This window comes from Arachis stenosperma, chromosome 9 (assembly GCF_014773155.1).
Source record: "Arachis stenosperma cultivar V10309 chromosome 9, arast.V10309.gnm1.PFL2, whole genome shotgun sequence".
In the NCBI taxonomy this organism is placed as follows: Eukaryota; Viridiplantae; Streptophyta; class Magnoliopsida; order Fabales; family Fabaceae; genus Arachis; species Arachis stenosperma.
In genome coordinates this window covers 88,573,741-88,585,952 of record NC_080385.1, presented here as the reverse complement: position 1 = coordinate 88,585,952, position 12,212 = coordinate 88,573,741, and positions in this window count along the sequence as shown.

The following is a 12,212-nucleotide window of genomic DNA, read 5'->3' as shown; positions in this document are numbered from 1 at the left end:
GACTTATGCTATTCCCTTTTGCTGTAAGAGACAGAGCTAGGATATGGTTGGATTCACAACCTAAAGAAAGCCTGAACTTTTAGGAAAAGCTAGTCAATGCCTTCTTGGCAAAGTTCTTTCCACCTCAAAAATTGAGTAAGCTTAGAGTGGAAGTCCAAACCTTCAGACAGAAGGAAGGTGAATCCCTCTATGAAGCTTGGGAAAGATACAAACAATTGATCAGAAAGTGTCCCTCTGACATGCTTTCTGAATGGAGCATCATAGGTATCTTCTATGATGGTCTGTCTGAACTGTCCAAGATGTCATTGGACAGCTCTGCTGGAGGATCTCTTCATCTAAAGAAGACGCCTACAGAAGCTCAAGAACTCATTGAAATGGTTGCAAATAACCAATTCATATACACTTCTGAAAGTAATACTGTGAAAAATGGGACGAATCAGAAGAAAGGAGTTCTTGAGATTGATACTCTGAATGCCATATTGGCTCAGAACAAAATATTGACTCAGCAAGTCAACATAATTTCTCAAAGTCTATCGGGAATGCAAGCTGCACCAGGCAGTACTAAGGACGCTTCATTTGAAGAAGAAGCTTATGATCCTGAGAACCCTTCAATGGAAGAGGTGAATTACATGGGAGAACCCTATGGAAACACCTATAATCCTTCATGGAGAAATCATCCAAATCTCTCATGGAAGGATCAACAGAGACCTCAACAAGGTTTCAACAACAATAATGGTGGAAGAAACAGGTTTAGCAATGGCAAGCCTTTTCCATCATCTTCTTAGCAACAGACAGAGAATTCTAAGCAGAGCCACTCTGACTTAGCAACCATGGTCTCTGATCTAATCAAAACCACTCAAAGTTTCATGACTGAAACAAGGTCCTCCATTAGAAGCTTAGAGGCACAAGTGGGTCAGCTGAGTAAGAAAGTTACTGAACTCCCTCCTAGTACTCTTCCAAGCAATACAGAAGAGAATCCAAAAAGAGAGTGCAAGGCCATCAACATGGCCGAATCTGGAGAGGAGGAAGAGGCAGTGAGCGCCACTGAGGAAGACCTCGATCGACGTCCACTAGCCTCCAATGAGTTCCCTAATGAGGAACCATGGGAATCTGAGGCTCACACTGAGACCATAGAGATTCCATTGGATTTACTTTTGCCATTCATGAGCTCTGATGAGTATTCTTCCTCTGAAGAGGATGAAGATGTCACTGAAGAGCAAGTTGCTAAGTACCTTGGAGCAATCATGAAGCTAAATGACAAGTTATTTGGTAATGAAACTTGGGAGGATGAACCCCCTTTGCTCACCAAAAAACTGGATGACTTGACTAGGCAGAGATTACCTCAAAAGAGACAGGACCCTGGGAAGTTCTCAATACCTTGTACCATAGGCACCATGACCTTTGAGAAGACTCTGTGTGACTTAGGGTCAAGAATAAACCTCATGCCCCTCTCTGTAATGGAGAAGCTAGGGATCTTTGAAGTGTAAGCTGCAAGAATCTCACTAGAGATGGCAGACAATTCAAGAAAACAAGCTTATGGACTTGTAGAGGATGTTTTGGTAAAGGTTGAAGACCATCACATCCCTGCTGATTTCATAGTCCTAGAGATTGGGAAGTGCATGGATGAATCCATCATCCTTGGCAGACCCTTCCTAGCCACAGCAAAGGCTGTGATTGATGTTGACAGAGGAGAATTCATCATTCAAGTGAATGAAGAATCCTTTGTGTTTAAGGCTCAAGGATATCCCTCTATTACCATGTAGAGGAAGCATGAAGAGCTTCTCTCAAAACAGAGTCAAACAGAGCCCCCACAGTCAAACTCTAAGTTTGGTGTTGGGAGGCCACAACCAACTTCTAAGTTTGGTGTTGAACCCCCCACATTCAAACTTTAAGTTTGGTGTTGGGAGGTTCCAACATTGTTTTGAACATCTGTGAGGCTCCATGAGAGCCCATTGTCAAGCTACTGACATTAAAGAAGCGCTTGTTGGGAGGCAACCCAATGTTATATTTATCTATTTTCCATTGTTATTTTATGTTTTCTATAGGTTGATGATCATGTGAAGTCACAAAATCAATTGAAAAAGCAAAAACAGAATGAAAAACAGAAAGAAAAATAGCACACCCTGGAGGAAAACTTGCTGGCATTTAAACGCCAGTGAAGACAGCAAAATGGGCGTTTAACACCCAGTCTGGCACCATTCTGGGCGTTTAACGCCAGAAAGGGGCACCAGACTGGTGTTTATGGGCAAGAAGCTGGCGTTAAACATCAAAAATAGGCACCAGCCCGGCGTTTAATGCCAGGATTGGCAAAAAGAGCATTTTTGGTCGCCACTTGGTGCAGGGATGAATTATCCTTGACACCTCAGAATCTGTGGACCCCACAGGATCCCCACCTACCCCACCACACTCTCTCTCTTCTTCACCCAAAAGCCCCTCACCTATCAAATCCCACCATTCTCTTCACCACTCACATCCATCCTTCATAAAACCCCACCTACCCCACCATCCAAATTCAAACCACTTTCCCTCCCAAACCCACCCATACATGATCGAACCCTACCCCTCTCCCCACCTATATATAAACCCATCTTCACCCTGATGAGCGGATAATTTATACGCTTTTTGGCACTATTTTTAGTATGTTTTTAGTACATTTTAGTTAGTTTTTAGTATGTTTTTTATTAGTTTTTATTTAAAATTCACTTTTCTGGGCTTTACTATGAGTTTGTGTATTTTTCTGTGATTTCAGGTAATTTCTGGCTGAAATTGAGGAACCTGAGCAAAAATCTGATTCAGAGGCTAAAAAAGGACTGCAGATGCTGTTGGATTCTGACCTCCCTGCACTCGAAGTGGATTTTCTGGAGCTACAGAAGCCCAATTGGCGCGCTCTTAATTGCGTTGGAAAGTTGACATCCTAGGCTTTCCAGCAATGTATAATAGTTCATACTTTGCCCGAGATTTGATGGCCTAAACCGGTGTTTCAAATAAGCTTCAGAATTCCCGGCGTTTAACGCCAGAACTGGCACAAAAATTGGAGTTAAACGCCCAAACTGGCACAAAAGCTGGCGTTTAACTCCAGAAAAAGTCTCTACATATGAGAGCTTCAATGCTCAGCCCAAGCATACACCAAGTGGACCCCAGAAGTGGATTTTTACGTCATTTACTCATTTCTGTATATCCTAGGTTACTAGTTCACTATTAATAGGACCTTTTGACATTGTATCTTTACCTCATGACACTTTACACATTTCATATTGTACTTTCTACGGCATGAGTCTCTAAACCCCATGGTTGGGGGTGAGGAGCTCTGCTGTGTCTTGATGAATTAATGCAATTACTATTGTTTTTCATTAAAAAATGCTTGTTTCCATTCTAAGATATCACTTGCTCCTCAACTTGATGAATGTGATGATCCGTGACACTCATCATCATTCTCACGTATGAACGTGTGCCTGACAACCACCTCCGTTCTACCTTAGATTGAGTGGATATCTCTTGGATTCTTTAGCCAGAATCTTCGTGGTATAAGCTAGAATTGATGGCGGCATTCAAGAGAATCCGGAAGGTCTATACCTTGTCTGTGGTATTCTGAGTAGGATTCAAGGATTGAATGACTATGACAAGCTTCAAACTCCTGAAGGCTGGGCGTTAGTGACAGACGCAAAAGAATCATTAGATTCTATTCCAACCTGATTGAGAACCGACAGATGATTAGCTGTGCTGTGACAGAGCGCGTTGAACATTTTCACTGAGAGGATGGGAGGTAGCCATTGACAACGGTGAAACCCTACACACAGCTTGCCATGGAAGGAGCCTTGCGTGCATGAAGAAGAAGGCAGTAGGAAAGCAGAAATTCAGAAGATAAAGCATCTCCAAAACCTCAACCTGTTCTCCATTACTGCAAAACAAGTATTTATTTCATGTTCTTTTACTTTTCACAATTAAACCTGAGAATTATTGATATCCTGACTAAGAGTTACAAGATAACCATAGCTTGCTTCAAGCCGACAATCTCCGTGGGATCGACCCTTACTCACGTAAGGTATTACTTGGACGACCCAGTGCACTTGCTGGTTAGTTGTGCGGAATTGCAAAAGTGTGATTGCAATTTCGGTTCCTGCCTTAACCATCTAGCACTTTATGGTGACTGAAGGGATTGTCCTTGGGCATAAAATTTCAAACAAGGGAATAGAGGTGGATCAAGCTAAGGTTGAAGTAATTGAAAAATTACCACCACCTACCAATGTTAAGGCAATAAGAAGCTTTCTAGGGCATGTAGGATTCTACAGGAGGTTCAAAAAGGATTTTTAAAAAATTGTTAAACTCTAAGCAACCTGCTAGCTGCTGACATGCCATTTGTGTTTGACACAGAGTGTCTGCAGGCGTTTGAGACCCTGAAAGCCAAGCTGGTCATAGCACCAGTCATCTCTGCACCAGACTGGACATTACCATTCGAACTAATGTGTGATGCCAGTGACCATGCCATTGGTGCAGTGTTGGGACAGAGGCATAACAAGCTTCTGCACGTCATTTATTATGCTAGCCGTGTTCTAAATGACGCACAGAAGAATTACACAACCACAGAGAAAGAGTTACTTGCAGTGGTTTATGCCATTGACAAGTTTAGATCCTATTTTGTGGGGTCAAAAGTGATTGTGTACACTGACCATGCTGCTCTTAAATACTTACTCACAAAGCAGGATTCAAAACCCAGGCTCATAAGGTGGGTGTTGCTTCTGCAAGAGTTTGATATAGAAATAAGAGACAGAAAAGGGACAGAGAACCAGGTAGCTGATCATCTGTCCCGAATAGAACCAGTAGCTGGGGCGTCCCTCCCTTCTACTGAGATCTCTGAGACCTTTCCAGATGAACAACTCTTTGCCATTCAGGAAGCTCCATGGTTTGCAGACATTGCAAATTATAAAGCTGTAAGGTTCATACCCCAGGAGTACAGCAGGGTGCAAAGAAAAAAATTAATTTCAGATGCCAAGTACTACCTATGGGATGAGCCATATCTCTTTAAGAGATGTGCAGACGGAATGATCTGCAAATGTGTGCCTAGAGAGGAAGCACAAAGGATCCTATGGCATTGCCATGGATCACAGTATGGGGGTCATTTCGGAGGTGAGTGAACAGCCACTAAGGTCCTCCAATGTGGATTCTACTGGCCCACTCTCTATAGGGATGCCCGAGAGTTTGTGCGTAACTGTGACAGTTGCCAAAGAGCTGGTAATTTGCCTCATGGTTACGCCATGCCTCAACAAGGGATCTTAGAGATTGAATTGTTTGATGTATGGGGTATTGACTTCATGGGTCCATTCCCACCATCATACTCAAACACTTATATTCTGGTGGCAGTAGATTATGTATCCAAATGGGTAGAAGCAATTGCCACACCCAATAATGATACCAAAACCGTGCTGAAATTCTTCCAGAAATACATCTTCAGCAGGTTTGGTGTTCCCAGAGTACTAATCAGTGATGGGGGCACTCATTTCTGCAATAAAGAGCTATACTCTGCTATAGTCCGATATGGAATTAGCCACAAAGTAGCAACTCCGTATCATCCACAGACAAATAGACAAGCTGAAGTCTCTAATAGAGAACAAAAAAGAATCCTGGAACGGACTGTAATTACCCGTAGAAAGGATTGGGCAAAGAGCTTGGATGATGCTCTGTGGGCATACAGAACAGCATTCAAGACTCCTATAGGAACCTCTCCATACCAACTTGTGTATGGCAAGGCCTGTCATATGCCCGTGGAACTAGAACATAAAGCTTATTGGGCAACCAGATTCCTAAACCTGGATGCTATGTTAGCTGGTGAAAAAAGATTGCTCCAGCTAAATGAGTTAGAGGAGTTCAGACTCAGTGCCTTTGAAAATGCAAAAATTTATAAGGAAAAGGCAAAGAAGTGGCATGACAAGAAGTTTTCATCCAGAGTCTTTGAGCCAGGACAAAAAGTTCTGCTCTTCAACTCTAGGCTCAGACTATTCCCAGAAAAACTTAAACCCCGGTGGAGGGGTCCGTATGTGATTACAGGAGTATCACCATATGGATATGTTGAGCTTCAAGATATTGATTCTGATAAAAAGTTCATTGTTAATGGGCAGAGGATCAAAAATTATCTTGAAAGCAATTTTGAACAAAAATGCTCAAAACTGAGGCTTGAATGAGACTTAGTAAAGGTCCAGCTAAAGACAGTAAAGAAGCGCTTGCTGGGAGGCAACCCAGCCATTAGCAGGTTATTTATTTTATTTAATAAGCATATTGACATACATTCTCCAAGGTTGATCATCAAAATTGAAGGAATTCACAGAGTTACAGAAGGATTCAGTGCAAAAAATAGAGAAAGGGAGCTTGCTGGCGAAAAAACGCCAGTAGAGGGAACTTTGGGCATTAAACGCCAGAATGGATACCATTCTGGGCGTTTAACGCCAGTAAAGGCACCATTTTGGGCGTTAAACACCAGAATGGGTACCATTCTGGGCATTTAACACCATAATTACAGCATCCTGGGCGTTCAGCAAAACGCCCAGTGATAAAGGGGTTTCTGGCGTTTAACGCCAGCCAGGGTACCTGGCTGGGCGTTAAACACCCATAATGGCCACCAATTGGGCGTTAAACGCCAGAATGGATACCATTCGGGGCGTTTAATGCCAGAAAGGTAGGGGAGAGAGATTTTGTTTTCCACTTCAAATTTTTTCAAACTTTCTTGTTTTGACCCATAATTTTCTGCATGAACACATTACAAACTTTCATCATTCACCTTCAAATTTCAAAAAAATTAAAATTATTCTTCAAATCTCTTTCAAATTCTTTCCAAATCTTCTTCAAAAACTCAAATATCTTCTCAAATTCTTTCCATATCTTCTCAAATCTCCTTCAAAATTTTCGAAATCTATCCCCCTCCCTTATAAATATACGTTCGGCCATCCCCCTTTCCCCACCATTCGAATTTGCCCTCCTCCTCTCTCTCCTCTTTCCTTTTTTTTGCTTGAGGACAAGCAAACCTCTAAGTTTGGTGTGTTTTTCCGTGATCACTAACCTAAGGCTCATCAAGATCATGGCTCCCAAAGAAAAACAAACCAATTCAAGAGGCAAGAAAGAGAATGCTCCAAAGGATCATTGGAGTCAAGAGAGGTTCTTAACCAAAGAACATGCAGACCATTACCACAAAATAATGGGTCTAAGGTCAGTGATCCCGGAAGTTAAATTTGATTTGAAAGAAGATGAATATCCGGAGATCCAAGAGCAAATTCGAAACAGAGGATGGGAAGTTCTAACCAACCCTGAGACAAAGGTTGGAAGAAACATGGTTCAGGAATTCTACTCAAATCTGTGGCTGACAGATAAGCAGAGAATGACTGGAACTGCTTTCCATACCTATAGAACCATGGTCAGAGGGAGAATTATTTACTTCCATCTGGACAAAATAAGAGAGGTCTTCAAATTGTCTCAACTACTAGATGATCCTGAATCCTTTAATAGGAGAATGGTGAGAGTAGATAAGGGGTTGGATCAAGTTCTAGAGGACATATGCCTCCCTGGAACCAAGTGGATGACTAATTCAAAAGGTGTCCCAAACCAACTCAAGAGAGGAGATCTCAAACCAGTTGCAAGAGGTTGGTTAGACTTCATTGGGCGTTCTATTATGCCCACTAGTAACCGCTCTGAGGTTACTATTAAGAGAGCAGTGATGATTCATTGCATTATGCTGGGAAAAGAAGTGGAGATTCATCATCTGATTGCTTGTGAAATTTACACAATTGCAAACAAGAACTCCACTGAAGCCAAACTGGCTTACCCAAGCTTAATCTCTTTGCTATGTAAAGATGTTGGGGTGAGGATGGGAGTAGATGAATTCATCCCAATTGAACATCCAATCACCAAGAAGTCAATGGAAGGACAAATGCAAGATAACTCTATCAAAAGGAGGGCGCAGGAGTTCCTCCCTGAACTTCCTGAAATTGACTACTGGACCCACCTAGAAGCATCTGTTGCCAAGCTGCAAGAAGCTATAGAACAAATTAAGGAAGAACAACAGAATCAAAACTGCATGCTCTGCAAATTGCTGAAAGAACAAGAGAAGCAGGGGCGTGAGCTACAGGATCTGAAGCACCAGAAGCTCTCCTTTGAAGGGTCAAATACCCCACAAGTTGAGGGAGCATCCACTTCTCAAAATCAAGGTTGTTGAGTCCTAACTCTGTGATAACCTCTGTCATTAGGAGTCTATTTTAGAGTCATTTAAATTTTTATTTTCTATTACTATTAGTCTTATCTTATATTTATTTTTAAGTCTTGTTCTTAATTCATGATTAATAAAATTTAAGGTTCATATCTTAAAGCTATGAATGTCCTATGAATCCATCACCTCTCTTAAATGAAAAATGCTTTAATCACAAAAGAACAAGAAGTACAGGATTTCGAATTTATCTCTGAAACTAGTTGAATTAGTTTGATGTGGTGACAATACTTTTTGTTTTCTGAATGAATGCCTGAACAGTGCATATGTCTTTTGAATTTGTTGATTAAAGAATGTTAAACTCATTGGCTCTTGAAATAATGATGGAAAAGGAGAAATGTTATTGAGGATCTAAAAAATCATCAAATTGATTCTTGAAGCAAAAAAAAGCAGAGAATTCAAAAAAAAAGTGATCCAAGGAAAAAAGAGTGTGCTTAAGAACCCTGGACACCTCTAATTGGGGACTCTAGCAAAGCTGAGTCCCAATCTAAAAAGGTTCACCCAGTTATGTGTCTGTGGCATGTATGTATCCGGTGGTAATACTGGAAGACAGAGTGCTTTGGGCCACAGCCAAGACTCATAAAGTAGCTATGTTCAAGAATCATCTTACTTAACTAGGAGAATTAATAACACTATATGAATTCTGGGTTCCTGTAGATGCCAATCATTCTAAACTTCAAAGGATAAAGTGAGATGCCAAAACTGTTCAGAAGCAAAAAGCTACTAGTCCCGCTCATCTAATTGGAGCTAAGTTTCATTGATATTTTGGAGTCTATAGTATGTTCGCTTCTTTTTATCCTATTTGATTTTCAGTTGCTTGGGGACAAGCCACACTTTAAGTTTGGTGTTGTGATGAGCGGATAATTTATACGCTTTTTGGCACTATTTTTAGTATGTTTTTAGTACATTTTAGTTAGTTTTTAGTATGTTTTTATTAGTTTTTCTTTAAAATTCACTTTTCTGGGCTTTACTATGAGTTTGTGTGTTTTTCTGGGATTTCAGGTAATTTCTGGCTGAAATTGAGGGACCTGAGCAAAAATTTGATTCAGAGGCTGAAAAAGGACTGCAGAAGCTGTTGGATTCTGACCTCCCTGCACTCGAAGTGGATTTTATGGAGCTATAGAAGCCCAATTGGTGCGCTCTCAATTGCGTTGGAAAGTAGACATCCTGGGATTTCCAGCAATGTATAATAGTTCATACTTTGCCCGAGATTTGATGGCCCAAACCGGTGTTGCAAATCAGCTTCAGAATTCCCGGCGTTTAACGCCAGAACTGTCACAAAAATTGGAGTTAAACGCCCAAACTGGCACAAAAGCTGGCGTTTAACTCCAGAAAAAGTCTCTACACATGAAAGCTTCAATGCTCAGCCCAAGCACACACCAAGTGGACCCCGGAAGTGGATTTTTACGTCATTTACTCATTTCTGTATATCCTAGGTTACTAGTTCACTATTAATAGGACCTTTTGACATTGTATCTTTACCTCATGACACTTTGCACATTTCATATTGTACCTTCTACGACATGAGTCTCTAAACCCCATGGTTGGGGGTGAGGAGCTCTGCTGTGTCTTGATGAATTAATGCAATTACTATTGTTTTTCATTCAAAAACGCTTGTTTCCATTCTAAGATATCACTTGCTCCTCAACTTGATGAATGTGATGATCCATAACACTCATCATCATTCTCAGCTATGAACGTGTGCCTGACAACCACCTCCGTTCTACCTTAGATTGAGTGGATATCTCTTGGATTCTTTAGCCAGGATCTTCGTGGTATAAGCTAGAATTGATGGCGGCATTCAAGAGAATCCGAAAGGTCTAAACCTTGTTTATGGTATTCTGAGTAGGATTCAAGGATTGAATGACTGTGACGAGCTTCAAACTTCTGAAGGCTGGGCGTTAGTGACAGACGCAAAAGAATCACTGGATTCTATTCCAACCTGATTGAGAACCGACAGATGATTAGCCGTGCTGTGACAGAGCGCATTGAACATTTTCACTGAGAGGATGGAAAGTAGCCATTGACAACGGTGAAACCCTACACACAGCTTGCCATGGAAGGAGCCTTGCGTGCATGAAGAAGAAGACAGTAGGAAAGCAGAGATTCAGAAGATAGAGCATCTCCAAAACCTCAACCTGTTCTCCATTACTACAAAACAAGTATTTATTTCATGTTCTTTTACTTTTAACAATTAAACCTGAGAATTATTGATATCCTGACTAAGAGTTACAAGATAACCATAGCTTGCTTCAAGCCGACAATCTCCGTGGGATCGACCCTTACTCACGTAAGGTATTACTTGGACGACCCAATGCACTTGCTGGTTAGTTGTGCGGAATTGCAAAGGTGTGATTGCAATTTCGTGCACCAACCCCCTCATTTTCACACATCATACACACTACTTCTCTCCCTTGGCCGAAACACAAAGCCCCCCTCCATCACCTCTATTTCTTCTTCTTCTACTCTCTTCTTTCTTCTTTTGCTCGAGGACGAGCAAACCTTCTAAGTTTGGTGTGATAAAATCATTGCTTTTTATTTTTCCATAACCATTTATGGCATCTAAGGCCGGAGAAACCTCTAGAAAGAGGAAAGAGAAGGCAAAAGCTTCCACCTCCGAGTCATGGGAGATGGAGAGATTCATCTCAAGGGTGCATCAAGACCACTTCTATGAAGTTGTGGCCAAGAAGAAGGTGATCCCCGAGGTCCCTTTCAAACTCAAAAAGGGTCAACTTTGATCAAAGGTTGGACCAAGTCCTCATGGATACCACTAAGAAAAGGATGGAGCAAACAAGAGATCCCACTCATGGACATGAGCATGAGGAAACTCCTCATCATGAAATCCCTGAGATACCTCAAGGGATGCACTTTCCTCCACAAAATTATTGGGAGCAAATCAACACCTCCCTAGGAGAGTTAAGTTCCAACACGGGACAACTAAGGGTGGAGCACCAAGAACATTCCATCCTCCTCCATGAAATTAGAGAAGATAAAAGAATCATGAGAGAGGAGCAACAAAGGCAAAGAAGAGACATTGAGGAGTTCAAGCACTCCATAAGATCTTCAAGAGGAAGAACAAGCCGCCATCACTAAGGTGGACCCGTTCTTTAATCTCCTTGTTCTTTATTTTTCTGTTTTTTCGAATTTTCATGCTTATGTTTATCTATGTTTGTGTCTTATGATCATTAGTGTCTTAGTGTCTATGCCTTAAAGTTATGAATGTCCTATGAATTCATCACCTTTCTTAAATAAAAAATGTTCTTAATTGAAAAAGAGAAGAATTGCATGAATTTTGAATTTTATAACAGATTAATTATTTTGATGTGGTGGCAATACTTTGACTTCTGAATGTATACTTGAACAGTGCATATGTCTTTTGAATTTGTTGTTCATGAATATTGGCTCTTGAAAGAATGATGAAAAAGGAGACATGTTACTGAGGATCTGAAAAATCATAAAAATGATTCTTGAAGCAAGAAAAAGCAGTGAATACAAAAAAAAAAGAAAAAAGAAAAATATATATATATAATAATAAAGTCATGATCCAAGGCAAAAAGAGTGTGTTTAAGAACCCTGGACACCTCTAATTGGGGACTCTAGCAAAGCTGAGTCACAATCTGAAAAGGTTCACCCAGTTATGTGTCTGTGGCATGTATGTATCCGGTGGTAATACTGGAAGACAGAGTGCTTTGGGCCACGGCCAAGACTCATAAAGTAGCTGTGATCAAGAATCATTATACTTAACTAGGAGAATCAATAACACTATCTGGATTCTGAGTTCCTATGGAAGCCAATCATTCTGAATTTCAAAGGATAGAGTGAGATGCCAAAACTGTTTAGAAGCAAAAAGCTAAAAGCCCCGCTCTTCTAATTAATACTGATCTTCATAGATATTTTTGGAATTCATTGCATATTCTATTCTATTTATCTTATTTGATTTTCAGTTGCTTGGGGACAAGCAACAATT